Source organism: Engystomops pustulosus, chromosome 9, assembly GCF_040894005.1.
Source record: "Engystomops pustulosus chromosome 9, aEngPut4.maternal, whole genome shotgun sequence".
In the NCBI taxonomy this organism is placed as follows: Eukaryota; Metazoa; Chordata; class Amphibia; order Anura; family Leptodactylidae; genus Engystomops; species Engystomops pustulosus.
Window position 1 is genome coordinate 68,741,857 of NC_092419.1, and position 22,843 is coordinate 68,764,699.

The 22,843-nt window shown below is 45.6% G+C and overlaps 93 pseudogenes; all 93 read left to right on the plus strand.

The window, feature by feature from the left end:
• Window positions 1-54: 54 nt before the first annotated feature.
• Window positions 55-173, plus strand: LOC140082201 (5S ribosomal RNA; annotated as a pseudogene).
• A 70-nt stretch (window positions 174-243) lies between these two features.
• On the plus strand, window positions 244-362 carry LOC140081141 (5S ribosomal RNA; annotated as a pseudogene).
• A 259-nt stretch (window positions 363-621) lies between these two features.
• Window positions 622-740, plus strand: LOC140101334 (5S ribosomal RNA; annotated as a pseudogene).
• Window positions 741-810: 70 nt separating this feature from the next.
• On the plus strand, window positions 811-929 carry LOC140085316 (5S ribosomal RNA; annotated as a pseudogene).
• A 70-nt stretch (window positions 930-999) lies between these two features.
• LOC140083495 (5S ribosomal RNA) lies at window positions 1,000-1,118 on the plus strand (annotated as a pseudogene).
• Window positions 1,119-1,377: 259 nt separating this feature from the next.
• On the plus strand, window positions 1,378-1,496 carry LOC140101336 (5S ribosomal RNA; annotated as a pseudogene).
• Window positions 1,497-1,566: 70 nt separating this feature from the next.
• LOC140094712 (5S ribosomal RNA) lies at window positions 1,567-1,685 on the plus strand (annotated as a pseudogene).
• A 70-nt stretch (window positions 1,686-1,755) lies between these two features.
• LOC140101338 (5S ribosomal RNA) lies at window positions 1,756-1,874 on the plus strand (annotated as a pseudogene).
• Window positions 1,875-2,133: 259 nt separating this feature from the next.
• Window positions 2,134-2,252, plus strand: LOC140081142 (5S ribosomal RNA; annotated as a pseudogene).
• Window positions 2,253-2,692: 440 nt separating this feature from the next.
• Window positions 2,693-2,811, plus strand: LOC140083420 (5S ribosomal RNA; annotated as a pseudogene).
• Window positions 2,812-3,062: 251 nt separating this feature from the next.
• LOC140101263 (5S ribosomal RNA) lies at window positions 3,063-3,181 on the plus strand (annotated as a pseudogene).
• Window positions 3,182-3,251: 70 nt separating this feature from the next.
• LOC140081143 (5S ribosomal RNA) lies at window positions 3,252-3,370 on the plus strand (annotated as a pseudogene).
• Window positions 3,371-3,440: 70 nt separating this feature from the next.
• Window positions 3,441-3,559, plus strand: LOC140089332 (5S ribosomal RNA; annotated as a pseudogene).
• Window positions 3,560-3,629: 70 nt separating this feature from the next.
• LOC140101339 (5S ribosomal RNA) lies at window positions 3,630-3,748 on the plus strand (annotated as a pseudogene).
• A 70-nt stretch (window positions 3,749-3,818) lies between these two features.
• On the plus strand, window positions 3,819-3,937 carry LOC140097633 (5S ribosomal RNA; annotated as a pseudogene).
• Window positions 3,938-4,007: 70 nt separating this feature from the next.
• LOC140092757 (5S ribosomal RNA) lies at window positions 4,008-4,126 on the plus strand (annotated as a pseudogene).
• A 259-nt stretch (window positions 4,127-4,385) lies between these two features.
• Window positions 4,386-4,504, plus strand: LOC140101275 (5S ribosomal RNA; annotated as a pseudogene).
• A 70-nt stretch (window positions 4,505-4,574) lies between these two features.
• Window positions 4,575-4,693, plus strand: LOC140101340 (5S ribosomal RNA; annotated as a pseudogene).
• A 70-nt stretch (window positions 4,694-4,763) lies between these two features.
• LOC140085056 (5S ribosomal RNA) lies at window positions 4,764-4,882 on the plus strand (annotated as a pseudogene).
• A 251-nt stretch (window positions 4,883-5,133) lies between these two features.
• Window positions 5,134-5,252, plus strand: LOC140101287 (5S ribosomal RNA; annotated as a pseudogene).
• Window positions 5,253-5,322: 70 nt separating this feature from the next.
• LOC140091484 (5S ribosomal RNA) lies at window positions 5,323-5,441 on the plus strand (annotated as a pseudogene).
• Window positions 5,442-5,511: 70 nt separating this feature from the next.
• Window positions 5,512-5,630, plus strand: LOC140086138 (5S ribosomal RNA; annotated as a pseudogene).
• A 70-nt stretch (window positions 5,631-5,700) lies between these two features.
• Window positions 5,701-5,819, plus strand: LOC140083586 (5S ribosomal RNA; annotated as a pseudogene).
• A 70-nt stretch (window positions 5,820-5,889) lies between these two features.
• On the plus strand, window positions 5,890-6,008 carry LOC140097419 (5S ribosomal RNA; annotated as a pseudogene).
• A 70-nt stretch (window positions 6,009-6,078) lies between these two features.
• LOC140101341 (5S ribosomal RNA) lies at window positions 6,079-6,197 on the plus strand (annotated as a pseudogene).
• Window positions 6,198-6,267: 70 nt separating this feature from the next.
• Window positions 6,268-6,386, plus strand: LOC140084710 (5S ribosomal RNA; annotated as a pseudogene).
• Window positions 6,387-6,637: 251 nt separating this feature from the next.
• On the plus strand, window positions 6,638-6,756 carry LOC140085214 (5S ribosomal RNA; annotated as a pseudogene).
• Window positions 6,757-6,826: 70 nt separating this feature from the next.
• On the plus strand, window positions 6,827-6,945 carry LOC140081144 (5S ribosomal RNA; annotated as a pseudogene).
• A 70-nt stretch (window positions 6,946-7,015) lies between these two features.
• LOC140089333 (5S ribosomal RNA) lies at window positions 7,016-7,134 on the plus strand (annotated as a pseudogene).
• Window positions 7,135-7,204: 70 nt separating this feature from the next.
• Window positions 7,205-7,323, plus strand: LOC140101343 (5S ribosomal RNA; annotated as a pseudogene).
• A 448-nt stretch (window positions 7,324-7,771) lies between these two features.
• Window positions 7,772-7,890, plus strand: LOC140086139 (5S ribosomal RNA; annotated as a pseudogene).
• A 70-nt stretch (window positions 7,891-7,960) lies between these two features.
• Window positions 7,961-8,079, plus strand: LOC140085317 (5S ribosomal RNA; annotated as a pseudogene).
• Window positions 8,080-8,527: 448 nt separating this feature from the next.
• LOC140095022 (5S ribosomal RNA) lies at window positions 8,528-8,646 on the plus strand (annotated as a pseudogene).
• Window positions 8,647-8,905: 259 nt separating this feature from the next.
• On the plus strand, window positions 8,906-9,024 carry LOC140081145 (5S ribosomal RNA; annotated as a pseudogene).
• Window positions 9,025-9,275: 251 nt separating this feature from the next.
• LOC140101299 (5S ribosomal RNA) lies at window positions 9,276-9,394 on the plus strand (annotated as a pseudogene).
• A 70-nt stretch (window positions 9,395-9,464) lies between these two features.
• LOC140086440 (5S ribosomal RNA) lies at window positions 9,465-9,583 on the plus strand (annotated as a pseudogene).
• Window positions 9,584-9,653: 70 nt separating this feature from the next.
• LOC140081657 (5S ribosomal RNA) lies at window positions 9,654-9,772 on the plus strand (annotated as a pseudogene).
• A 70-nt stretch (window positions 9,773-9,842) lies between these two features.
• Window positions 9,843-9,961, plus strand: LOC140081146 (5S ribosomal RNA; annotated as a pseudogene).
• A 70-nt stretch (window positions 9,962-10,031) lies between these two features.
• On the plus strand, window positions 10,032-10,150 carry LOC140101344 (5S ribosomal RNA; annotated as a pseudogene).
• Window positions 10,151-10,220: 70 nt separating this feature from the next.
• On the plus strand, window positions 10,221-10,339 carry LOC140091485 (5S ribosomal RNA; annotated as a pseudogene).
• Window positions 10,340-10,409: 70 nt separating this feature from the next.
• On the plus strand, window positions 10,410-10,528 carry LOC140096238 (5S ribosomal RNA; annotated as a pseudogene).
• A 629-nt stretch (window positions 10,529-11,157) lies between these two features.
• Window positions 11,158-11,276, plus strand: LOC140081147 (5S ribosomal RNA; annotated as a pseudogene).
• Window positions 11,277-11,527: 251 nt separating this feature from the next.
• Window positions 11,528-11,646, plus strand: LOC140101311 (5S ribosomal RNA; annotated as a pseudogene).
• Window positions 11,647-11,716: 70 nt separating this feature from the next.
• LOC140083435 (5S ribosomal RNA) lies at window positions 11,717-11,835 on the plus strand (annotated as a pseudogene).
• Window positions 11,836-12,094: 259 nt separating this feature from the next.
• On the plus strand, window positions 12,095-12,213 carry LOC140089335 (5S ribosomal RNA; annotated as a pseudogene).
• A 70-nt stretch (window positions 12,214-12,283) lies between these two features.
• Window positions 12,284-12,402, plus strand: LOC140101345 (5S ribosomal RNA; annotated as a pseudogene).
• A 70-nt stretch (window positions 12,403-12,472) lies between these two features.
• Window positions 12,473-12,591, plus strand: LOC140095450 (5S ribosomal RNA; annotated as a pseudogene).
• A 70-nt stretch (window positions 12,592-12,661) lies between these two features.
• LOC140081148 (5S ribosomal RNA) lies at window positions 12,662-12,780 on the plus strand (annotated as a pseudogene).
• A 70-nt stretch (window positions 12,781-12,850) lies between these two features.
• Window positions 12,851-12,969, plus strand: LOC140101346 (5S ribosomal RNA; annotated as a pseudogene).
• Window positions 12,970-13,039: 70 nt separating this feature from the next.
• LOC140097776 (5S ribosomal RNA) lies at window positions 13,040-13,158 on the plus strand (annotated as a pseudogene).
• Window positions 13,159-13,228: 70 nt separating this feature from the next.
• LOC140086666 (5S ribosomal RNA) lies at window positions 13,229-13,347 on the plus strand (annotated as a pseudogene).
• Window positions 13,348-13,606: 259 nt separating this feature from the next.
• On the plus strand, window positions 13,607-13,725 carry LOC140081149 (5S ribosomal RNA; annotated as a pseudogene).
• Window positions 13,726-13,976: 251 nt separating this feature from the next.
• On the plus strand, window positions 13,977-14,095 carry LOC140101323 (5S ribosomal RNA; annotated as a pseudogene).
• A 70-nt stretch (window positions 14,096-14,165) lies between these two features.
• On the plus strand, window positions 14,166-14,284 carry LOC140101347 (5S ribosomal RNA; annotated as a pseudogene).
• Window positions 14,285-14,354: 70 nt separating this feature from the next.
• Window positions 14,355-14,473, plus strand: LOC140085057 (5S ribosomal RNA; annotated as a pseudogene).
• Window positions 14,474-14,543: 70 nt separating this feature from the next.
• Window positions 14,544-14,662, plus strand: LOC140081906 (5S ribosomal RNA; annotated as a pseudogene).
• A 259-nt stretch (window positions 14,663-14,921) lies between these two features.
• On the plus strand, window positions 14,922-15,040 carry LOC140101350 (5S ribosomal RNA; annotated as a pseudogene).
• Window positions 15,041-15,110: 70 nt separating this feature from the next.
• LOC140096483 (5S ribosomal RNA) lies at window positions 15,111-15,229 on the plus strand (annotated as a pseudogene).
• Window positions 15,230-15,299: 70 nt separating this feature from the next.
• On the plus strand, window positions 15,300-15,418 carry LOC140086667 (5S ribosomal RNA; annotated as a pseudogene).
• Window positions 15,419-15,488: 70 nt separating this feature from the next.
• On the plus strand, window positions 15,489-15,607 carry LOC140101335 (5S ribosomal RNA; annotated as a pseudogene).
• A 70-nt stretch (window positions 15,608-15,677) lies between these two features.
• Window positions 15,678-15,796, plus strand: LOC140101351 (5S ribosomal RNA; annotated as a pseudogene).
• Window positions 15,797-15,866: 70 nt separating this feature from the next.
• LOC140085058 (5S ribosomal RNA) lies at window positions 15,867-15,985 on the plus strand (annotated as a pseudogene).
• Window positions 15,986-16,055: 70 nt separating this feature from the next.
• Window positions 16,056-16,174, plus strand: LOC140081150 (5S ribosomal RNA; annotated as a pseudogene).
• A 70-nt stretch (window positions 16,175-16,244) lies between these two features.
• Window positions 16,245-16,363, plus strand: LOC140089336 (5S ribosomal RNA; annotated as a pseudogene).
• Window positions 16,364-16,433: 70 nt separating this feature from the next.
• On the plus strand, window positions 16,434-16,552 carry LOC140086959 (5S ribosomal RNA; annotated as a pseudogene).
• Window positions 16,553-16,622: 70 nt separating this feature from the next.
• On the plus strand, window positions 16,623-16,741 carry LOC140086668 (5S ribosomal RNA; annotated as a pseudogene).
• A 70-nt stretch (window positions 16,742-16,811) lies between these two features.
• Window positions 16,812-16,930, plus strand: LOC140098027 (5S ribosomal RNA; annotated as a pseudogene).
• Window positions 16,931-17,000: 70 nt separating this feature from the next.
• LOC140085318 (5S ribosomal RNA) lies at window positions 17,001-17,119 on the plus strand (annotated as a pseudogene).
• Window positions 17,120-17,378: 259 nt separating this feature from the next.
• On the plus strand, window positions 17,379-17,497 carry LOC140101349 (5S ribosomal RNA; annotated as a pseudogene).
• Window positions 17,498-17,567: 70 nt separating this feature from the next.
• On the plus strand, window positions 17,568-17,686 carry LOC140101352 (5S ribosomal RNA; annotated as a pseudogene).
• A 70-nt stretch (window positions 17,687-17,756) lies between these two features.
• On the plus strand, window positions 17,757-17,875 carry LOC140085059 (5S ribosomal RNA; annotated as a pseudogene).
• Window positions 17,876-17,945: 70 nt separating this feature from the next.
• LOC140096695 (5S ribosomal RNA) lies at window positions 17,946-18,064 on the plus strand (annotated as a pseudogene).
• Window positions 18,065-18,134: 70 nt separating this feature from the next.
• LOC140101353 (5S ribosomal RNA) lies at window positions 18,135-18,253 on the plus strand (annotated as a pseudogene).
• A 70-nt stretch (window positions 18,254-18,323) lies between these two features.
• Window positions 18,324-18,442, plus strand: LOC140096484 (5S ribosomal RNA; annotated as a pseudogene).
• A 70-nt stretch (window positions 18,443-18,512) lies between these two features.
• LOC140086669 (5S ribosomal RNA) lies at window positions 18,513-18,631 on the plus strand (annotated as a pseudogene).
• Window positions 18,632-18,890: 259 nt separating this feature from the next.
• Window positions 18,891-19,009, plus strand: LOC140081153 (5S ribosomal RNA; annotated as a pseudogene).
• A 251-nt stretch (window positions 19,010-19,260) lies between these two features.
• On the plus strand, window positions 19,261-19,379 carry LOC140101361 (5S ribosomal RNA; annotated as a pseudogene).
• Window positions 19,380-19,449: 70 nt separating this feature from the next.
• On the plus strand, window positions 19,450-19,568 carry LOC140081154 (5S ribosomal RNA; annotated as a pseudogene).
• A 70-nt stretch (window positions 19,569-19,638) lies between these two features.
• Window positions 19,639-19,757, plus strand: LOC140089337 (5S ribosomal RNA; annotated as a pseudogene).
• A 70-nt stretch (window positions 19,758-19,827) lies between these two features.
• Window positions 19,828-19,946, plus strand: LOC140101354 (5S ribosomal RNA; annotated as a pseudogene).
• A 70-nt stretch (window positions 19,947-20,016) lies between these two features.
• LOC140096678 (5S ribosomal RNA) lies at window positions 20,017-20,135 on the plus strand (annotated as a pseudogene).
• Window positions 20,136-20,205: 70 nt separating this feature from the next.
• Window positions 20,206-20,324, plus strand: LOC140081155 (5S ribosomal RNA; annotated as a pseudogene).
• A 70-nt stretch (window positions 20,325-20,394) lies between these two features.
• LOC140093864 (5S ribosomal RNA) lies at window positions 20,395-20,513 on the plus strand (annotated as a pseudogene).
• A 70-nt stretch (window positions 20,514-20,583) lies between these two features.
• LOC140092759 (5S ribosomal RNA) lies at window positions 20,584-20,702 on the plus strand (annotated as a pseudogene).
• A 259-nt stretch (window positions 20,703-20,961) lies between these two features.
• LOC140101374 (5S ribosomal RNA) lies at window positions 20,962-21,080 on the plus strand (annotated as a pseudogene).
• Window positions 21,081-21,150: 70 nt separating this feature from the next.
• On the plus strand, window positions 21,151-21,269 carry LOC140085061 (5S ribosomal RNA; annotated as a pseudogene).
• Window positions 21,270-21,339: 70 nt separating this feature from the next.
• On the plus strand, window positions 21,340-21,458 carry LOC140081156 (5S ribosomal RNA; annotated as a pseudogene).
• A 70-nt stretch (window positions 21,459-21,528) lies between these two features.
• On the plus strand, window positions 21,529-21,647 carry LOC140089338 (5S ribosomal RNA; annotated as a pseudogene).
• A 70-nt stretch (window positions 21,648-21,717) lies between these two features.
• On the plus strand, window positions 21,718-21,836 carry LOC140101355 (5S ribosomal RNA; annotated as a pseudogene).
• A 70-nt stretch (window positions 21,837-21,906) lies between these two features.
• LOC140085062 (5S ribosomal RNA) lies at window positions 21,907-22,025 on the plus strand (annotated as a pseudogene).
• A 70-nt stretch (window positions 22,026-22,095) lies between these two features.
• On the plus strand, window positions 22,096-22,214 carry LOC140095083 (5S ribosomal RNA; annotated as a pseudogene).
• A 70-nt stretch (window positions 22,215-22,284) lies between these two features.
• Window positions 22,285-22,403, plus strand: LOC140081907 (5S ribosomal RNA; annotated as a pseudogene).
• A 259-nt stretch (window positions 22,404-22,662) lies between these two features.
• LOC140101356 (5S ribosomal RNA) lies at window positions 22,663-22,781 on the plus strand (annotated as a pseudogene).
• Window positions 22,782-22,843: the final 62 nt, after the last annotated feature.

The following is a 22,843-nucleotide window of genomic DNA, read 5'->3' on the forward strand; positions in this document are numbered from 1 at the left end:
TTGTGTTAGTTTCTCTATGAGATAGTAAAAGAAGGTTCAAATTGAACAGCTGCTGTCAACGGCCATTCTAAGCTGAATGTGCCTGCTCTCGTCAGATCGCAGCAGCAATGCAGCTTAAGGCTTGGCAAGTACCAGCATGGGAGACTGGATGGGAATCCCAAGTTCTGTTGACCTTTTTGAACCTGAAAATTGTGTTAGTTTCTCTATGAGATAGTAAAAGAAGGTTCAAATTGAACAGCTGCTGTCAACGGCCATTCTAAGCTGAATGTGCCTGCTCTCGTCAGATCGCAGCAGCAATGCAGCTTAAGGCTTGGCAAGTACCAGCATGGGAGACTGGCTGGGAATCCCAAGTTCTGTTGACCTTTTTGAACCTGAAAATTGTGTTAGTTTCTCTATGAGATAGTAAAAGAAGGTTCAAATTGAACAGCTGCTGTCAACGGCCATTCTAAGCTGAATGTGCGTGCTCTTGTCAGATCGCAGCGGCGATGCAGCTTAAGGCTTGGCAAGTACCAGCAAGGGAGACTGGCTGGGAATCCCAAGTTCTGTTGACCTTTTTGAACCTGAAAATTGTGTTAGTTTCTCTATGAGATAGTAAAAGAAGGTTCAAATTGAACAGCTGCTGTCAACGGCCATTCTAAGCTGAATGTGCCTGCTCTCGTCAGATCGCAGCAGCAATGCAGCTTAAGGCTTGGCAAGTACCAGCATGGGAGACTGGCTGGGAATCCCAAGTTCCGTTGACCTTTTTGAACCTGAAAATTGTGTTAGTTTCTCTATGAGATAGTAAAAGAAGGTTCAAATTGAACAGCTGCTGTCAACGGCCATTCTAAGCTGAATGTGCTTGCTCTCGTCAGATCGCAGCAGCAATGCAGCTTAAGGCTTGGCAAGTACCAGCATGGGAGACTGGCTGGGAATCCCAAGTTCTGTTGACCTTTTTGAACCTGAAAATTGTTAGTTTCTCTGTCAAAGATGGTAAAAGAAGGTTCAAATTGAACAGCTGCTGTCAACGGCCATTCTAAGCTGAATGTGCCTGCTCTCGTCAGATCGCAGCAGCAATGCAGCTTAAGGCTTGGCAAGTACCAGCATGGGAGACTGGCTGGGAATCCCAAGTTTCGTTGACCTTTTTGAACCTGAAAATTGTGTTAGTTTCTCTATGAGATAGTAAAAGAAGGTTCAAATTGAACAGCTGCTGTCAACGGCCATTCTAAGCTGAATGTGCGTGCTCTTGTCGGATCACAGCAGCGATGCAGCTTAAGGCTTGGCAAGTACCAGCATGGGAGACTGGCTGCGAATCCCAAGTTCCGTTGACCTTTTTGAACCTGAAAATTGTTAGTTTCTCTGTCAAAGATGGTAAAAGAAGGTTCAAACTGAACAGCTGCTGTCAACGGCCATTCTAAGCTGAATGTGCCTGCTCTCGTCAGATCGCAGCAGCAATGCAGCTTAAGGCTTGGCAAGTACCAGCATGGGAGACTGGCTGGGAATCCCAAGTTCCGTTGACCTTTTTGAGCCTGAAAATTGTGTTAGTTTCTCTATGAGATAGTAAAAGAAGGTTCAAACTGAACAGCTGCTATCAACGGCCATTCTAAGATGAATGTGCCTGCTCTCGTCAGATCGCAGCAGCAATGCAGCTTAAGGCTTGGCAAGTACCAGCATGGGAGACTGGCTGGGAATCCCAAGTTCCGTTGACCTTTTTGAACCTGAAAATTGTGTTAGTTTCTATATGAGATAGTAAAAGAAGGTTCAAACTGAACAGCTGCTGTCAACGGCCATTCTAAGCTGAATGTGCCTGCTCTCGTCAGATCGCAGCAGCAATGCAGCTTAAGGCTTGGCAAGTACCAGCATGGGAGACTGGCTGGGAATCCCAAGTTCCGTTGACCTTTTAGAACATGAAAATTGTGTTAGTTTCTCTATGAGATAGTAAAAGAAGGTTCAAATTGAACAGCTGCTGTCAACGGCCATTCTAAGCTGAATGTGCGTGCTCTTGTCGGATCACAGCAGCGATGCGGCTTAAGGCTTGGCAAGTACCAGCATGGGAGACTGGCTGTGAATCCCAAGTTCCGTTGACCTTTTTGAACCTGAAAATTGTGTTAGTTTCTCTATGAGATAGTAAAAGAAGGTTCAAATTGAACAGCTGCTGTCAACGGCCATTCTAAGCTGAATGTGCCTGCTCTCGTCAGATCGCAGCAGCAATGCAGCTTAAGGCTTGGCAAGTACCAGCATGGGAGACTGGCTGGGAATCCCAAGTTCTGTTGACCTTTTTGAACCTGAAAATTGTTAGTTTCTCTGTCAAAGATGGTAAAAGAAGGTTCAAATTGAACAGCTGCTGTCAACGGCCATTCTAAGCTGAATGTGCCTGCTCTTGTCAGATCGCAGCAGCTTAAGGCTTGGCAAGTACCAGCATGGGAGACTGGCTGGGAATCCCAAGTTCTGTTGACCTTTTTGAACCTGAAAATTGTGTTAGTTTCTCTATGAGATAGTAAAAGAAGGTTCAAATTGAACAGCTGCTGTCAACGGCCATTCTAAGCTGAATGTGCGTGCTCTTGTCGAATCACAGCAGCGATGCGGCTTAAGGCTTGGCAAGTACAAGCATGGGAGACTGGCTGTGAATCCCAAGTTCCGTTGACCTTTTTGAACCTGAAAATTGTGTTAGTTTCTCTATGAGATAGTAAAAGAAGGTTCAAACTGAACAGCTGCTGTCGACGGCCATTCTAAGCTGAATGTGCCTGCTCTCGTCAGATCGCAGCAGCAATGCAGCTTAAGGCTTGGCAAGTACCAGCATGGGAGACTGGCTGGGAATCCCAAGTTCTGTTGACCTTTTTGAACCTGAAAATTGTGTTAGTTTCTCTATGAGATAGTAAAAGAAGGTTCAAATTGAACAGCTGCTGTCAACGGCCATTCTAAGCTGAATGTGCCTGCTCTTGTCAGATCGCAGCAGCTTAAGGCTTGGCAAGTACCAGCATGGGAGACTGGCTGGGAATCCCAAGTTCCGTTGACCTTTTTGAACCTGAAAATTGTGTTAGTTTCTCTATGAGATAGTAAAAGAAGGTTCAAATTGAACAGCTGCTGTCAACGGCCATTCTAAGCTGAATGTGCCTGCTCTCATCAGATCGCAGCAGCAATGCAGCTTAAGGCTTGGCAAGTACCAGCATGGGAGACTGGCTGGGAATCCCAAGTTCCGTTGACCTTTTTGAACCTGAAAATTGTGTTAGTTTCTCTATGAGATAGTAAAAGAAGGTTCAAATTGAACAGCTGCTGTCAACGGCCATTCTAAGCTGAATGTGCCTGCTCTCGTCAGATCGCAGCAGCAATGCAGCTTAAGGCTTGGCAAGTACCAGCATGGGAGACTGGCTGGGAATCCCAAGTTCTGTTGACCTTTTTGAACCTGAAAATTGTGTTAGTTTTTCTATGAGATAGTAAAAGAAGGTTCAAATTGAACAGCTGCTGTCAACGGCCATTCTAAGCTGAATGTGCCTGCTCTCGTCAGATCGCAGCAGCAATGCAGATTAAGGCTTGGCAAGTACCAGCATGGGAGACTGGCTGGGAATCCCAAGTTCTGTTGACCTTTTTGAACCTGAAAATTGTTGGTTTCTCTGTCAAAGATGGTAAAAGAAGGTTCAAATTGAACAGCTGCTGTCAACGGCCATTCTAAGCTGAATGTGCCTGCTCTCGTCAGATCGCAGCAGCAATGCAGCTTAAGGCTTGGCAAGTACCAGCATGGGAGACTGGCTGGGAATCCCAAGTTCCGTTGACCTTTTTGAACCTGAAAATTGTGTTAGTTTCTCTATGAGATAGTAAAAGAAGGTTCAAACTGAACAGCTGCTGTCAACGGCCATTCTAAGCTGAATGTGCCTGCTCTCGTGAGATCGCAGCAGCAATGCAGCTTAAGGCTTGGCAAGTAACAGCGTGGGAGACTGGCTGGGAATCCCAAGTTCCGTTGACCTTTTTGAACCTGAAAATTGTGTTAGTTTCTCTATGAGATAGTAAAAGAAGGTTCAAATTGAACAGCTGCTGTCAACGGCCATTCTAAGCTGAATCTGCTTGCTCTCGTCAGATCGCAGCAGCAATGCAGCTTAAGGCTTGGCAAGTACCAGCATGGGAGACTGGCTGGGAATCCCAAGTTCTGTTGACCTTTTTGAACCTGAAAATTGTTAGTTTCTCTGTCAAAGATGGTAAAAGAAGGTTCAAATTGAACAGCTGCTGTCAAGGGCAATTCTAAGCTGAATGTGCCGGCTCTCGTCAGATCGCAGCAGCAATGCAGCTAAAGGCTTGGCAAGTACCAGCATGGGAGACTGGCTGGGAATCCCAAGTTCCGTTGAACTTTTTGAACCTGAAAATTGTGTTAGTTTCTCTATGAGATAGTAAAAGAAGGTTCAAATTGAACAGCTGCTGTCAACGGCCATTCTAAGCTGAATGTGCCTGCTCTCATCAGATCGCAGCAGCAATGCAGCTTAAGGCTTGGCAAGTACCAGCATGGGAGACTGGCTGGGAATCCCAAGTTCCGTTGACCTTTTTGAACCTGAAAATTGTGTTAGTTTCTCTATGAGATAGTAAAAGAAGGTTCAAATTGAACAGCTGCTGTCAACGGCCATTCTAAGCTGAATGTGCCTGCTCTCGTCAGATCGCAGCAGCAATGCAGCTTAAGGCTTGGCAAGTACCAGCATGGGAGACTGGCTGGGAATCCCAAGTTCCGTTGACCTTTTTGAACCTTAAAATTGTGTTAGTTTCTCTATGAGATAGTAAAAGAAGGTTCAAACTGAACAGCTGCTATCAACGGCCATTCTAAGCTGAATGTGCCTGCTCTCGTCAGATCGCAGCAGCAATGCAGCTTAAGGCTTGGCAAGTACCAGCATGGGAGACTGGCTGGGAATCCCAAGTTCCGTTGACCTTTTTGAACCTGAAAATTGTGTTAGTTTCTCTATGAGATAGTAAAAGAAGGTTCAAATTGAACAGCTGCTGTCAACGGCCATTCTAAGCTGAATATGCCTGCTCTTATCAGATCGCAGCAGCTTAAGGCTTGGCAAGTACCAGCATGGGAGACTGGCTGGGAATCCCAAGTTCCGTTGACCTTTTTGAACCTGAAAATTGTGTTAGTTTCTCTATGAGATAGTAAAAGAAGGTTCAAATTGAACAGCTGCTGTCAACGGCCATTCTAAGCTGAATGTGCCTGCTCTCATCAGATCGCAGCAGCAATGCAGCTTAAGGCTTGGCAAGTACCAGCATGGGAGACTGGCTGGGAATCCCAAGTTCCGTTGACCTTTTTGAACCTGAAAATTGTGTTAGTTTCTCTATGAGATAGTAAAAGAAGGTTCAAACTGAACAGCTGCTGTCAACGGCCATTCTAAGCTGAATGTGCCTGCTCTCGTCAGATCGCAGCAGCAATGCAGCTTAAGGCTTGGCAAGTAACAGCATGGGAGACTGGCTGGGAATCCCAAGTTCCGTTGACCTTTTTGAACCTGAAAATTGTGTTAGTTTCTCTATGAGATAGTAAAAGAAGGTTCAAACTGAACAGCTGCTGTCAACGGCCATTCTAAGCTGAATGTGCCTGCTCTCGTCAGATCGCAGCAGCAATGCAGCTTAAGGCTTGGCAAGTACCAGCATGGGAGACTGGCTGAGAATCCCAAGTTCCGTTGACCTTTTTGAACCTGAAAATTGTGTTAGTTTCTCTATGAGATAGTAAAAGAAGGTTCAAATGGAACAGCTGCTGTCAACGGCCATTCTAAGCTGAATGTGCTTGCTCTCGTCAGATCGCAGCAGCAATGCAGCTTAAGGCTTGGCAAGTACCAGCATGGGAGACTGGCTGGGAATCCCAAGTTCCGTTGACCTTTTTGAACCTGAAAATTGTGTTAGTTTCTCTATGAGATAGTAAAAGAAGTTTCAAACTGAACAGCTGCTGTCAACGGCCATTCTAAGCTGAATGTGCCTGCTCTCGTCAGATCGCAGCAGCATTGCAGCTTAAGGCTTGGCAAGTACCAGCATGGGAGATTGGCTGGGAATCCCAAGTTCCGTTGACCTTTTTGAACCTGAAAATTGTGTTAGTTTCTCTATGAGATAGTAAAAGAAGGTTCAAACTGAACAGCTGCTGTCAACGGCCATTCTAAGCTGAATGTGCCTGCTCTCGTCAGATCGCAGCAGCAATGCAGCTTAAGGCTTGGCAAGTACCAGCATGGGAGACTGGCTGGGAATCCCAAGTTCCGTTGACCTTTTTGAACCTGAAAATTGTGTTAGTTTCTCTATGAGATAGTAAAAGAAGGTTCAAATTGAACAGCTGCTGTCAACGGCTATTCTAAGCTGAATGTGCCTGCTCTCGTCAGATCGCAGCAGCAATGCAGCTTAAGGCTTGGCAAGTACCAGCATGGGAGACTGGCTGGGAATCCCAAGTTCTGTTGACCTTTTTGAACCTGAAAATTGTTAGTTTCTCTGTCAAAGATGGTAAAAGAAGGTTCAAATTGAACAGCTGCTGTCAACGGCCATTCTAAGCTGAATGTGCCTGCTCTTGTCAGATCGCAGCAGCTTAAGGCTTGGCAAGTACCAGCATGGGAGACTGGCTGGGAATCCCAAGTTCTGTTGACCTTTTTGAACCTGAAAATTGTGTTAGTTTCTCTATGAGATAGTAAAAGAAGGTTCAAATTGAACAGCTGCTGTCAACGGCCATTCTAACCTGAATGTGCCTGCTCTCATCAGATCGCAGCAGCAATGCAGCTTAAGGCTTGGCAAGTACCAGCATGGGAGACTGGCTGGGAATCCCAAGTTCCGTTGACCTTTTTGAACCTGAAAATTGTGTTAGTTTCTCTATGAGATAGTAAAAGAAGGTTCAAATTGAACAGCTGCTGTCAACGGCCATTCTAAGCTGAATGTGCCTGCTCTCGTCAGATCGCAGCAGCAATGCAGCTTAAGGCTTGGCAAGTACCAGCATGGGAGACTGGCTGGGAATCCCAAGTTCTGTTGACCTTTTTGAACCTGAAAATTGTGTTAGTTTCTCTATGAGATAGTAAAAGAAGGTTCAAATTGAACAGCTGCTGTCAACGGCCATTCTAAGCTGAATGTGCCTGCTCTCGTCAGATCGCAGCAGCAATGCAGATTAAGGCTTGGCAAGTACCAGCATGGGAGACTGGCTGGGAATCCCAAGTTCTGTTGACCTTTTTGAACCTGAAAATTGTTAGTTTCTCTGTCAAAGATGGTAAAAGAAGGTTCAAATTGAACAGCTGCTGTCAACGGCCATTCTAAGCTGAATGTGCCTGCTCTCGTCAGATCGCAGCAGCAATGCAGCTTAAGGCTTGGCAAGTACCAGCATGGGAGACTGGCTGGGAATCCCAAGTTCCGTTGACCTTTTTGAACCTGAAAATTGTGTTAGTTTCTCTATGAGATAGTAAAAGAAGGTTCAAATTGAACAGCTGCTGTCAACGGCCTTTCTAAGCTGAATGTGCCTGCTCTCGTCAGATCGCAGCAGCAATGCAGCTTAAGGCTTGGCAAGTACCAGCATGGGAGACTGGCTCGGAATCCCAAGTTCCGTTAACCTTTTTGAACCTGAAAATTGTGTTAGTTTCTCTATGAGATAGTAAAAGAAGGTTCAAATTGAACAGCTGCTGTCAACGGCCATTCTAAGCTGAATGTGCCTGCTCTCGTCACATCGCAGCAGCAATGCAGCTTAAGGTTTGGCAAGTACCAGCATGGGAGACTGGCTGGGAATACCAAGTTCCGTTGACCTTTTTGAACCTGAAAATTGTGTTAGTTTCTCTATGAGATAGTAAAAGAAGGTTCATACTGAACAGCTGCTGTCAACGGCCATTCTAAGCTGAATGTGCCTGCTCTCGTCAGATCGCAGCAGCAATGCAGCTTAAGGCTTGGCAAGTACCAGCATGGGAGACTGGCTGAGAATCCCAAGTTCCGTTGACCTTTTTGAACCTGAAAATTGTGTTAGTTTCTCTATGAGATAGTAAAAGAAGGTTCAAATTGAACAGCTGCTGTCAACGGCCATTCTAAGCTGAATGTGCTTGCTCTCGTCAGATCGCAGCAGCAATGCAGCTTAAGGCTTGGCAAGTACCAGCATGGGAGACTGGCTGGGAATCCCAAGTTCTGTTGACCTTTTTGAACCTGAAAATTGTTAGTTTCTCTGTCAAAGATGGTAAAAGAAGGTTCAAATTGAACAGCTGCTGTCAAGGGCCATTCTAAGCTGAATGTGCCGGCTCTCGTCAGATCGCAGCAGCAATGCAGCTAAAGGCTTGGCAAGTACCAGCATGGGAGACTGGCTGGGAATCCCAAGTTTCGTTGACCTTTTTGAACCTGAAAATTGTGTTAGTTTCTCTATGAGATAGTAAAAGAAGGTTCAAATTGAACAGCTGCTGTCAACGGCCATTCTAAGCTGAATGTGCGTGCTCTTGTCGGATCACAGCAGCGATGCGGCTTAAGGCTTGGCAAGTACCAGCATGGGAGACTGGCTGCGAATCCCAAGTTCCGTTGACCTTTTTGAACCTGAAAATTGTGTTAGTTTCTCTATGAGATAGTAAAAGAAGGTTCAAACTGAACAGCTGCTGTCAACGGCCATTCTAAGCTGAATGTGCCTTCTCTCGTCAGATCGCAGCAGCAATGCAGCTTAAGGCTTGGCAAGTACCAGCATGGGAGACTGGCTGGGAATCCCAAGTTCCGTTGACCTTTTTGAACCTGAAAATTGTGTTAGTTTCTCTATGAGATAGTAAAAGAAGGTTCAAATTGAACAGCTGCTGTCAACGGCCATTCTAAGCTGAATGTGCGTGCTCTTGTCGGATCACAGCAGCGATGCGGCTTAAGGCTTGGCAAGTACCAGCATGGGAGACTGGCTGTGAATCCCAAGTTCCGTTGACCTTTTTGAACCTGAAAATTGTGTTAGTTTCTCTATGAGATAGTAAAAGAAGGTTCAAACTGAACAGCTGCTGTCAACGGCCATTCTAAGCTGAATGTGCCTGCTCTCGTCAGATCGCAGCAGCAATGCAGCTTAAGGCTTGGCAAGTACCAGCATGGGAGACTGGCTGGGAATCCCAAGTTCTGTTGACCTTTTTGAACCTGAAAATTGTGTTAGTTTCTCTATGAGATAGTAAAAGAAGGTTCAAATTGAACAGCTGCTGTCAACGGCCATTCTAAGCTGAATGTGCCTGCTCTTGTCAGATCGCAGCAGCTTAAGGCTTGGCAAGTACCAGCATGGGAGACTGGCTGGGAATCCCAAGTTCCGTTGACCTTTTTGAACCTGAAAATTGTGTTAGTTTCTCTATGAGATAGTAAAAGAAGGTTCAAATTGAACAGCTGCTGTCAACGGCCATTCTAAGCTGAATGTGCCTGCTCTCATCAGATCGCAGCAGCAATGCAGCTTAAGGCTTGGCAAGTACCAGCATGGGAGACTGGCTGGGAATCCCAAGTTCCGTTGACCTTTTTGAACCTGAAAATTGTGTTAGTTTCTCTATGAGATAGTAAAAGAAGGTTCAAATTGAACAGCTGCTGTCAACGGCCATTCTAAGCTGAATGTGCCTGCTCTCGTCAGATCGCAGCAGCAATCCAGCTTAAGGCTTGGCAAGTACCAGCATGGGAGACTGGCTGGGAATCCCAAGTTCCGTTGACCTTTTTGAACCTGAAAATTGTGTTAGTTTCTCTATGAGATAGTAAAAGAAGGTTCAAACTGAACAGCTGCTGTCAACGGCCATTCTAAGCTGAATGTGCCTGCTCTCGTCAGATCGCAGCAGCAATGCAGCTTAAGGCTTGACAAGTACCAGCATGGGAGACTGGCTGGGAATCCCAAGTTCCGTTGACCTTTTTGAACCTGAAAATTGTGTTAGTTTCTCTATGAGATAGTAAAAGAAGGTTCAAACTGAACAGCTGCTGTCAACGGCCATTCTAAGCTGAATGTGCCTGCTCTCGTCAGATCGCAGCAGCAATGCAGCTTAAGGCTTGGCAAGTACCAGCATGGGAGACTGGCTGGGAATCCCAAGTTCTGTTGACCTTTTTGAACTTAAAAATTGTGTTAGTTTTTCTATGAGATAGTAAAAGAAGGTTCAAATTGAACAGCTGCTGTCAACGGCCATTCTAAGCTGAATGTGCCTGCTCTCGTCAGATCGCAGCAGCAATGCAGCTTAAGGCTTGGCAAGTACCAGCATGGGAGACTGGCTGGGAATCCCAAGTTCCGTTGACCTTTTTGAACCTGAAAATTGTGTTAGTTTCTCTATGAGATAGTAAAAGAAGGTTCAAACTGAACAGCTGCTGTCAACGGCCATTCTAAGCTGAATGTGCCTGCTCTCGTCAGATCGCAGCAGCAATGCAGCTTAAGGCTTGGCAAGTAACAGCATGGGAGACTGGCTGGGAATCCCAAGTTCCGTTGACCTTTTTGAACCTGAAAATTGTGTTAGTTTCTCTATGAGATAGTAAAAGAAGGTTCAAATTGAACAGCTGCTGTCAACGGCCATTCTAAGCTCAATGTGCCTGCTCTCGTCAGATCGCAGCAGCAATGCAGCTTAAGGCTTGGCAAGTACCAGCATGGGAGACTGGCTGGGAATCCCAAGTTCCGTTAACCTTTTTGAACCTGAAAATTGTGTTAGTTTCTCTATGAGATAGTAAAAGAAGGTTCAAATTGAACAGCTGCTGTCAACGGCCATTCTATGCTGAATGTGCCTGCTCTTGTCAGATCGCAGCATCAATGCAGCTTAAGGCTTGGCAAGTACCAGCATGGGAGACTGGCTGGGAATCCCAAGTTCTGTTGACCTTTTTGAACCTGAAAATTGTTAGTTTCTCTGTCAAAGATGGTAAAAGAAGGTTCAAATTGAACAGCTGCTGTCAACGGCCATTCTAAGCTGAATGTGCCTGCTCTTGTCAGATCGCAGCAGCTTAAGGCTTGGCAAGTACCAGCATGGGAGACTGGCTGGGAATCCCATGTTCTGTTGACCTTTTTGAACCTGAAAATTGTGTTAGTTTCTCTATGAGATAGTAAAAGAAGGTTCAAATTGAACAGCTGCTGTCAACGGCCATTCTAAGCTGAATGTGCGTGCTCTTGTCGGATCACAGCAGCGATGCGGCTTAAGGCTTGGCAAGTACCAGCATGGGAGACTGGCTGTGAATCCCAAGTTCCGTTGACCTTTTTGAACCTGAAAATTGTGTTAGTTTCTCTATGAGATAGTAAAAGAAGGTTCAAACTGAACAGCTGCTGTCAACGGCCATTCTAAGCTGAATGTGCCTGCTCTCGTCAGATCGCAGCAGCAATGCAGCTTAAGGCTTGGCAAGTACCAGCATGGGAGACTGGCTGGGAATCCCAAGTTCTGTTGACCTTTTTGAACCTGAAAATTGTGTTAGTTTCTCTATGAGATAGTAAAAGAAGGTTCAAATTGAACAGCTGCTGTCAACGGCCATTCTAAGCTGAATGTGCCTGCTCTTGTCAGATCGCAGCAGCTTAAGGCTTGGCAAGTACCAGCATGGGAGGCTGGCTGGGAATCCCAAGTTCCGTTGAACTTTTTGAACCTGAAAATTGTGTTAGTTTCTCTATGAGATAGTAAAAGAAGGTTCAAATTGAACAGCTGCTGTCAACGGCCATTCTAAGCTGAATGTGCCTGCTCTCATCAGATCGCAGCAGCAATGCAGCTTAAGGCTTGGCAAGTACCAGCATGGGAGACTGGCTGGGAATCCCAAGTTCCGTTGACCTTTTTGAACCTGAAAATTGTGTTAGTTTCTCTATGAGATAGTAAAAGAAGGTTCAAATTGAACAGCTGCTGTCAACGGCCATTCTAAGCTGAATGTGCCTGCTCTCGTCAGATCGCAGCACCAATGCAGCTTAAGGCTTGGCAAGTACCAGCATAGGAGACTGGCTGGGAATCCCAAGTTCCGTTGACCTTTTTGAACCTGAAAATTGTGTTAGTTTCTCTATGAGATAGTAAAAGAAGGTTCAAATTGAACAGCTGCTGTCAACGGCCATTCTAAGCTGAATGTGCGTGCTCTTGTCGGATCACAGCAGCGATGCGGCTTAAGGCTTGGCAAGTACCAGCATGGGAGACTGGCTGTGAATCCCAAGTTCCGTTGACCTTTTTGAACCTGAAAATTGTGTTAGTTTCTCTATGAGATAGTAAAAGAAGGTTCAAACTGAACAGCTGCTGTCAACGGCCATTCTAAGCTGAATGTGCCTGCTCTCGTCAGATCGCAGCAGCAATGCAGATTAAGGCTTGGCAAGTACCAGCATGGGAGACTGGCTGGGAATCCCAAGTTCTGTTGACCTTTTTGAACCTGAAAATTGTTAGTTTCTCTGTCAAAGATGGTAAAAGAAGGTTCAAATTGAACAGCTGCTGTCAACGGCCATTCTAAGCTGAATGTGCCTGCTCTCGTCAGATCGCAGCAGCAATGCAGCTTAAGGCTTGGCAAGTACCAGCATGGGAGACTGGCTGGGAATCCCAAGTTCCGTTGACCTTTTTGAACCTGAAAATTGTGTTAGTTTCTCTATGAGATAGTAAAAGAAGGTTCAAACTGAACAGCTGCTATCAACGGCCATTCTAAGCTGAATGTGCCTGCTCTCGTCAGATCGCAGCAGCAATGCAGCTTAAGGCTTGGCAAGTACCATCATGGGAGACTGGCTGTGAATCCCAAGTTCCGTTGACCTTTTTGAACCTGAAAATTGTGTTAGTTTCTCTATGAGATAGTAAAAGAAGGTTCAAATTGAACAGCTGCTGTCAACGGCCATTCTAAGCTGAATGTGCCTGCTCTCGTCAGATCGCAGCAGCAATGCAGCTTAAGGCTTGGCAAGTACCAGCATGGGAGACTGGCTGGGAATCCCAAGTTCTGTTGACCTTTTTGAACCTGAAAATTGTTAGTTTCTCTGTCAAAGATGGTAAAAGAAGGTTCAAATTGAACAGCTGCTGTCAACGGCCATTCTAAGCTGAATGTGCCTGCTCTCGTCAGATCGCAGCAGCAATGCAGCTTAAGGCTTGGCAAGTACCAGCATGGGAGACTGGCTGGGAATCCCAAGTTCCGTTGACCTTTTTGAACCTGAAAATTGTGTTAGTTTCTCTATGAGATAGTAAAAGAAGGTTCAAACTGAACAGCTGCTGTCAACGGCCATTCTAAGCTGAATGTGCCTGCTCTCGTGAGATCGCAGCAGCAATGCAGCTTAAGGCTTGGCAAGTAACAGCATGGGAGACTGGCTGGGAATCCCAAGTTCTGTTGACCTTTTTCAACCTGAAAATTGTGTTAGTTTCTCTATGAGATAGTAAAAGAAGGTTCAAATTGAACAGCTGCTGTCAACGGCCATTCTAAGCTGAATGTGCCTGCTCTCGTCAGATCGCAGCAGCAATGCAGCTTAAGGCTTGGCAAGTACCAGCATGGGAGACTGGCTGGGAATCCCAAGTTCCGTTAACCTTTTTGAACCTGAAAATTGTGTTAGTTTCTCTATGAGATAGTAAAAGAAGGTTCAAATTGAACAGCTGCTGTCAACGGCCATTCTAAGCTGAATGTGCCTGCTCTCGTCACATCGCAGCAGCAATGCAGCTTAAGGTTTGGCAAGTACCAGCATGGGAGACTGGCTGGGAATACCAAGTTCCGTTGACCTTTTTGAACCTGAAAATTGTGTTAGTTTCTCTATGAGATAGTAAAAGAAGGTTCAAACTGAACAGCTGCTGTCAACGGCCATTCTAAGCTGAATGTGCCTGCTCTCGTCAGATCGCAGCAGCAATGCAGCTTAAGGCTTGGCAAGTACCAGCATGGGAGACTGGCTGGGAATCCCAAGTTCTGTTGACCTTTTTGAACCTGAAAATTGTGTTAGTTTCTCTATGAGATAGTAAAAGAAGGTTCAAATTGAACAGCTGCTGTCAACGGCCATTCTAAGCTGAATGTGCCTGCTCTTGTCAGATCGCAGCAGCTTAAGGCTTGGCAAGTACCAGCATGGGAGACTGGCTGGGAATCCCAAGTTCCGTTGAACTTTTTGAACCTGAAAATTGTGTTAGTTTCTCTATGAGATAGTAAAAGAAGGTTCAAATTGAACAGCTGCTGTCAACGGCCATTCTAAGCTGAATGTGCCTGCTCTCATCAGATCGCAGCAGCAATGCAGCTTAAGGCTTGGCAAGTACCAGCATGGGAGACTGGCTGGGAATCCCAAGTTCCGTTGACCTTTTTGAACCTGAAAATTGTGTTAGTTTCTCTATGAGATAGTAAAAGAAGGTTCAAATTGAACAGCTGCTGTCAACGGCCATTCTAAGCTGAATGTGCCTGCTCTCGTCAGATCGCAGCAGCAATGCAGCTTAAGGCTTGGCAAGTACCAGCATGGGAGACTGGCTGGGAATCCCAAGTTCCGTTGACCTTTTTGAACCTGAAAATTGTGTTAGTTTCTCTATGAGATAGTAAAAGAAGGTTCAAACTGAACAGCTGCTATCAACGGCCATTCTAAGCTGAATGTGCCTGCTCTCGTCAGATCGCAGCAGCAATGCAGCTTAAGGCTTGGCAAGTACCAGCATGGGAGACTGGCTGGGAATCCCAAGTTCCGTTGACCTTTTTGAACCTGAAAATTGTGTTAGTTTCTCTATGAGATAGTAAAAGAAGGTTCAAATTGAACAGCTGCTGTCAACAGCCATTCTAAGCTGAATGTGCCTGCTCTCGTCAGATCGCAGCAGCAATGCAGCTTAAGGCTTGGCAAGTACCAGCATGGGAGACTGGCTGGGAATCCCAAGTTCTGTTGACCTTTTTGAACCTGAAAATTGTGTTAGTTTTTCTATGAGATAGTAAAAGAAGGTTCAAATTGAACAGCTGCTGTCAACGGCCATTCTAAGCTGAATGTGCCTGCTCTTGTCAGATCGCAGCAGCAATGCATATTAAGGCTTGGCAAGTACCAGCATGGGAGACTGGCTGGGAATCCCAAGTTCTGTTGACCTTTTTGAACCTGAAAATTGTTAGTTTCTCTGTCAAAGATGGTAAAAGAAGGTTCAAATTGAACAGCTGCTGTCAACGGCCATTCTAAGCTGAATGTGCCTGCTCTCGTCAGATCGCAGCAGCAATGCAGCTTAAGGCTTGGCAAGTACCAGCATGGGAGACTGGCTGGGAATCCCAAGTTCCGTTGACCTTTTTGAACCTGAAAATTGTGTTAGTTTCTCTATGAGATAGTAAAAGAAGGTTCAAACTGAACAGCTGCTGTCAACGGCCATTCTAAGCTGAATGTGCCTGCTCTCGTGAGATCGCAGCAGCAATGCAGCTTAAGGCTTGGCAAGTAACAGCATGGGAGACTGGCTGGGAATCCCAAGTTCCGTTGACCTTTTTGAACCTGAAAATTGTGTTAGTTTCTCTATGAGATAGTAAAAGAAGGTTCAAATTGAACAGCTGCTGTCAACGGCCATTCTAAGCTGAATGTGCCTGCTCTCGTCAGATCGCAGCAGCAATGCAGCTTAAGGCTTGGCAAGTACCAGCATGGGAGACTGGCTGGGAATCCCAAGTTCCGTTAACCTTTTTGAACCTGAAAATTGTGTTAGTTTCTCTATGAGATAGTAAAAGAAGGTTCAAATTGAACAGCTGCTGTCAACGGCCATTCTAAGCTGAATGTGCCTGCTCTCATCAGATCGCAGCAGCAATGCAGCTTAAGGCTTGGCAAGTACCAGCATGGGAGACTGGCTGGGAATCCCAAGTTCCGTTGACCTTTTTGAACCTGAAAATTGTGTTAGTTTCTCTATGAGATAGTAAAAGAAGGTTCAAATTGAACAGCTGCTGTCAACGGCCATTCTAAGCTGAATGTGCCTGCTCTCGTCAGATCGCAGCAGCAATGCAGCTTAAGGCTTGGCAAGTACCAGCATGGGAGACTGGCTGGGAATCCCAAGTTCCGTTGACCTTTTTGAACCTTAAAATTGTGTTAGTTTCTCTATGAGATAGTAAAAGAAGGTTCAAACTGAACAGCTGCTATCAACGGCCATTCTAAGCTGAATGTGCCTGCTCTCGTCAGATCGCAGCAGCAATGCAGCTTAAGGCTTGGCAAGTACCAGCATGGGAGACTGGCTGGGAATCCCAAGTTCCGTTGACCTTTTTGAACCTGAAAATTGTGTTAGTTTCTCTATGAGATAGTAAAAGAAGGTTCAAATTGAACAGCTGCTGTCAACGGCCATTCTAAGCTGAATGTGCCTGCTCTCGTCAGATCGCAGCAGCAATGCAGCTTAAGGCTTGGCAAGTACCAGCATGGGAGACTGGCTGGGAATCCCAAGTTCTGTTGACCTTTTTGAACCTGAAAATTGTGTTAGTTTTTCTATGAGATAGTAAAAGAAGGTTCAAATTGAACAGCTGCTGTCAACGGCCATTCTAAGCTGAATGTGCCTGCTCTCGTCAGATCGCAGCAGCAATGCAGATTAAGGCTTGGCAAGTACCAGCATGGGAGACTGGCTGGGAATCCCAAGTTCTGTTGACCTTTTTGAACCTGAAAATTGTTGGTTTCTCTGTCAAAGATGGTAAAAGAAGGTTCAAATTGAACAGCTGCTGTCAACGGCCATTCTAAGCTGAATGTGCCTGCTCTCGTCAGATTGCAGCAGCAATGCAGCTTAAGGCTTGGCAAGTACCAGCATGGGAGACTGGCTGGGAATCCCAAGTTCCGTTGACCTTTTTGAACCTGAAAATTGTGTTAGTTTCTCTATGAGATAGTAAAAGAAGGTTCAAATTGAACAGCTGCTGTCAACGGCCATTCTAAGCTGAATGTGCCTGCTCTCGTCAGATCGCAGCAGCAATGCAGCTTAAGGCTTGGCAAGTACCAGCATGGGAGACTGGCTGGGAATCCCAAGTTCCGTTAACCTTTTTGAACCTGAAAATTGTGTTAGTTTCTCTGTGAGATAGTAAAAGAAGGTTCAAATTGAACAGCTGCTGTCAACGGCCATTCTAAGCTGAATGTGCCTGCTCTCGTCAGATGGCAGCAGCAATGCAGCTTAAGGTTTGGCAAGTACCAGCATGGGAGACTGGCTGGGAATCCCAAGTTCCGTTGACCTTTTTGAACCTGAAAATTGTGTTAGTTTCTCTATGAGATAGTAAAAGAAGGTTCAAATTGAACAGCTGCTGTCAACGGCCATTCTAAGCTGAATGTGCTTGCTCTCGTCAGATCGCAGCAGCAATGCAGCTTAAGGCTTGGCAAGTACCAGCATGGGAGACTGGCTGGGAATCCCAAGTTCTGTTGACCTTTTTGAACCTGAAAATTGTTAGTTTCTCTGTCAAAGATGGTAAAAGAAGGTTCAAATTGAACAGCTGCTGTCAAGGGCCATTCTAAGCTGAATGTGCCGGCTCTCGTCAGATCGCAGCAGCAATGCAGCTAAAGGCTTGGCAAGTACCAGCATGGGAGACTGGCTGGGAATCCCAAGTTCCGTTGAACTTTTTGAACCTGAAAATTGTGTTAGTTTCTCTATGAGATAGTAAAAGAAGGTTCAAATTGAACAGCTGCTGTCAACGGCCATTCTAAGCTGAATGTGCCTGCTCTCATCAGATCGCAGCAGCAATGCAGCTTAAGGCTTGGCAAGTACCAGCATGGGAGACTGGCTGGGAATCCCAAGTTCCGTTGACCTTTTTGAACCTGAAAATTGTGTTAGTTTCTCTATGAGATAGTAAAAGAAGGTTCAAATTGAACAGCTGCTGTCAACGGCCATTCTAAGCTGAATGTGCCTGCTCTCGTCAGATCGCAGCAGCAATGCAGCTTAAGGCTTGGCAAGTACCAGCATGGGAGACTGGCTGGGAATCCCAAGTTCCGTTGACCTTTTTGAACCTGAAAATTGTGTTAGTTTCTCTATGAGATAGTAAAAGAAGGTTCAAACTGAACAGCTGCTATCAACGGCCATTCTAAGCTGAATGTGCCTGCTCTCGTCAGATCGCAGCAGCAATGCAGCTTAAGGCTTGGCAAGTACCAGCATGGGAGACTGGCTGGGAATCCCAAGTTCCGTTGACCTTTTTGAACCTGAAAATTGTGTTAGTTTCTCTATGAGATAGTAAAAGAAGGTTCAAATTGAACAGCTGCTGTCAACGGCCATTCTAAGCTGAATGTGCCTGCTCTCGTAAGATCGCAGCAGCAATGCAGATTAAGGCTTGGCAAGTACCAGCTTGGGAGACTGGCTGGGAATCCCAAGTTCTGTTGACCTTTTTGAACCTGAAAATTGTTAGTTTCTCTGTCAAAGATGGTAAAAGAAGGTTCAAATTGAACAGCTGCTGTCAACGGCCATTCTAAGCTGAATGTGCCTGCTCTCGTCAGATCGCAGCAGCAATGCAGCTTAAGGCTTGGCAAGTACCAGCATGGGAGACTGGCTGGGAATCCCAAGTTCCGTTGACCTTTTTGAACCTGAAAATTGTGTTAGTTTCTCTATGAGATAGTAAAAGAAGGTTCAAACTGAACAGCTGCTGTCAACGGCCATTCTAAGCTGAATGTGCCTGCTCTCGTGAGATCGCAGCAGCAATGCAGCTTAAGGCTTGGCAAGTAACAGCATGGGAGACTGGCTGGGAATCCCAAGTTCCGTTGACCTTTTTGAACCTGAAAATTGTGTTAGTTTCTCTATGAGATAGTAAAAGAAGGTTCAAATTGAACAGCTGCTGTCAACGGCCATTCTAAGCTGAATGTGCCTGCTCTCGTCAGATCGCAGCAGCAATGCAGCTTAAGGCTTGGCAAGTACCAGCATGGGAGACTGGCTGGGAATCCCAAGTTCCGTTAACCTTTTTGAACCTGAAAATTGTGTTAGTTTCTCTATGAGATAGTAAAAGAAGGTTCAAATTGAACAGCTGCTGTCAACGGCCATTCTAAGCTGAATGTGCCTGCTCTCGTCACATCGCAGCAGCAATGCAGCTTAAGGTTTGGCAAGTACCAGCATGGGAGACTGGCTGGGAATACCAAGTTCCGTTGACCTTTTTGAACCTGAAAATTGTGTTAGTTTCTCTATGAGATAGTAAAAGAAGGTTCAAACTGAACAGCTGCTGTCAACGGCCATTCTAAGCTGAATGTGCCTGCTCTCGTCAGATCGCAGCAGCAATGCAGCTTAAGGCTTGGCAAGTACCAGCATGGGAGACTGGCTGGGAATCCCAAGTTCTGTTGACCTTTTTGAACCTGAAAATTGTGTTAGTTTCTCTATGAGATAGTAAAAGAAGGTTCAAATTGAACAGCTGCTGTCAACGGCCATTCTAAGCTGAATGTGCCTGCTCTTGTCAGATCGCAGCAGCTTAAGGCTTGGCAAGTACCAGCATGGGAGACTGGCTGGGAATCCCAAGTTCCGTTGACCTTTTTGAACCTGAAAATTGTGTTAGTTTCTCTATGAGATAGTAAAAGAAGGTTCAAATTGAACAGCTGCTGTCAACGGCCATTCTAAGCTGAATGTGCCTGCTCTCATCAGATCGCAGCAGCAATGCAGCTTAAGGCTTGGCAAGTACCAGCATGGGAGACTGGCTGGGAATCCCAAGTTCCGTTGACCTTTTTGAACCTGAAAATTGTGTTAGTTTCTCTATGAGATAGTAAAAGAAGGTTCAAATTGAACAGCTGCTGTCAACGGCCATTCTAAGCTGAATGTGCCTGCTCTCGTCAGATCGCAGCAGCAATGCAGCTTAAGGCTTGGCAAGTACCAGCATGGGAGACTGGCTGGGAATCCCAAGTTCTGTTGACCTTTTTGAACCTGAAAATTGTGTTAGTTTTTCTATGAGATAGTAAAAGAAGGTTCAAATTGAACAGCTGCTGTCAACGGCCATTCTAAGCTGAATGTGCCTGCTCTCGTCAGATCGCAGCAGCAATGCAGATTAAGGCTTGGCAAGTACCAGCATGGGAGACTGGCTGGGAATCCCAAGTTCTGTTGACCTTTTTGAACCTGAAAATTGTTGGTTTCTCTGTCAAAGATGGTAAAAGAAGGTTCAAATTGAACAGCTGCTGTCAACGGCCATTCTAAGCTGAATGTGCCTGCTCTCGTCAGATCGCAGCAGCAATGCAGCTTAAGGCTTGGCAAGTACCAGCATGGGAGACTGGCTGGGAATCCCAAGTTCCGTTGACCTTTTTGAACCTGAAAATTGTGTTAGTTTCTCTATGAGATAGTAAAAGAAGGTTCAAACTGAACAGCTGCTGTCAACGGCCATTCTAAGCTGAATGTGCCTGCTCTCGTGAGATCGCAGCAGCAATGCAGCTTAAGGCTTGGCAAGTAACAGCGTGGGAGACTGTCTGGGAATCCCGAGTTCCGTTGACCTTTTTGAACCTGAAAATTGTGTTAGTTTCTCTATGAGATAGTAAAAGAAGGTTCAAATTGAACAGCTGCTGTCAACGGCCATTCTAAGCTGAATGTGCCTGCTCTCGTCAGATCGCAGCAGCAATGCAGCTTAAGGCTTGGCAAGTACCAGCATGGGAGACTGGCTGGGAATCCCAAGTTCTGTTGACCTTTTTGAACCTGAAAATTGTGTTAGTTTCTCTATGAGATAGTAAAAGAAGGTTCAAACTGAACAGCTGCTGTCAACGGCCATTCTAAGCTGAATGTGCCTGCTCTCGTCAGATCGCAGCAGCAATGCAGCTTAAGGCTTGGCAAGTACCAGCATGGGAGACTGGCTGAGAATCCTAAGTTCCGTTGACCTTTTTGAACCTGAAAATTGTGTTAGTTTCTCTATGAGATAGTAAAAGAAGGTTCAAATTGAACAGCTGCTGTCAACGGCCATTCTAAGCTGAATCTGCTTGCTCTCGTCAGATCGCAGCAGCAATGCAGCTTAAGGCTTGGCAAGTACCAGCATGGGAGACTGGCTGGGAATCCCAAGTTCTGTTGACCTTTTTGAACCTGAAAATTGTTAGTTTCTCTGTCAAAGATGGTAAAAGAAGGTTCAAATTGAACAGCTGCTGTCAAGGGCCATTCTAAGCTGAATGTGCCGGCTCTCGTCAGATCGCAGCAGCAATGCAGCTAAAGGCTTGGCAAGTACCAGCATGGGAGACTGGCTGGGAATCCCAAGTTCCGTTGAACTTTTTGAACCTGAAAATTGTGTTAGTTTCTCTATGAGATAGTAAAAGAAGGTTCAAATTGAACAGCTGCTGTCAACGGCCATTCTAAGCTGAATGTGCCTGCTCTCATCAGATCGCAGCAGCAATGCAGCTTAAGGCTTGGCAAGTACCAGCATGGGAGACTGGCTGGGAATCCCAAGTTCCGTTGACCTTTTTGAACCTGAAAATTGTGTTAGTTTCTCTATGAGATAGTAAAAGAAGGTTCAAATTGAACAGCTGCTATCAACGGCCATTCTAAGCTGAATGTGCCTGCTCTCGTCAGATCGCAGCAGCAATGCAGCTTAAGGCTTGGCAAGTACCAGCATGGGAGACTGGCTGGGAATCCCAAGTTCCGTTGACCTTTTTGAACCTGAAAATTGTGTTAGTTTCTCTATGAGATAGTAAAAGAAGGTTCAAATTGAACAGCTGCTGTCAACGGCCATTCTAAGCTGAATGTGCCTGCTCTCGTCAGATCGCAGCAGCAATGCAGCTTAAGGCTTGGCAAGTACCAGCATGGGAGACTGGCTGGGAATCCCAAGTTCTGTTGACCTTTTTGAACCTGAAAATTGTGTTAGTTTTTCTATGAGATAGTAAAAGAAGGTTCAAATTGAACAGCTGCTGTCAACGGCCATTCTAAGCTGAATGTGCCTGCTCTCGTCAGATCGCAGCAGCAATGCAGATTAAGGCTTGGCAAGTACCAGCATGGGAGACTGGCTGGGAATCCCAAGTTCTGTTGACCTTTTTGAACCTGAAAATTGTTGGTTTCTCTGTCAAAGATGGTAAAAGAAGGTTCAAATTGAACAGCTGCTGTCAACGGCCATTCTAAGCTGAATGTGCCTGCTCTCGTCAGATCGCAGCAGCAATGCAGCTTAAGGCTTGGCAAGTACCAGCATGGGAGACTGGCTGGGAATCCCAAGTTCCGTTGACCTTTTTGAACCTGAAAATTGTGTTAGTTTCTCTATGAGATAGTAAAAGAAGGTTCAAACTGAACAGCTGCTATCAACGGCCATTCTAAGCTGAATGTGCCTGCTCTCGTCAGATCGCAGCAGCAATGCAGCTTAAGGCTTGGCAAGTACCAGCATGGGAGACTGGCTGGGAATCCCAAGTTCCGTTGACCTTTTTGAACCTGAAAATTGTGTTAGTTTCTCTATGAGATAGTAAAAGAAGGTTCAAACTGAACAGCTGCTATCAACGGCCATTCTAAGCTGAATGTGCCTGCTCTCGCCAGATCGCAGCAGCAATGCAGCTTAAGGCTTGGCAAGTACCAGCATGGGAGACTGGCTGGGAATCCCAAGTTCCGTTGACCTCTTTGAACCTGAAAATTGTGTTAGTTTCTCTATGAGATAGTAAAAGAAGGTTCAAATTGAACAGCTGCTGTCAACAGCCATTCTAAGCTGAATGTGCCTGCTCTCGTCAGATCGCAGCAGCAATGCAGCTTAAGGCTTGGCAAGTACCAGCATGGGAGACTGGCTGGGAATCCCAAGTTCTGTTGACCTTTTTGAACCTGAAAATTGTGTTAGTTTTTCTATGAGATAGTAAAAGAAGGTTCAAATTGAACAGCTGCTGTCAACGGCCATTCTAAGCTGAATGTGCCTGCTCTTGTCAGATCGCAGCAGCAATGCATATTAAGGCTTGGCAAGTACCAGCATGGGAGACTGGCTGGGAATCCCAAGTTCTGTTGACCTTTTTGAACCTGAAAATTGTTAGTTTCTCTGTCAAAGATGGTAAAAGAAGGTTCAAATTGAACAGCTGCTGTCAACGGCCATTCTAAGCTGAATGTGCCTGCTCTCGTCAGATCGCAGCAGCAATGCAGCTTAAGGCTTGGCAAGTACCAGCATGGGAGACTGGCTGGGAATCCCAAGTTCCGTTGACCTTTTTGAACCTGAAAATTGTGTTAGTTTCTCTATGAGATAGTAAAAGAAGGTTCAAACTGAA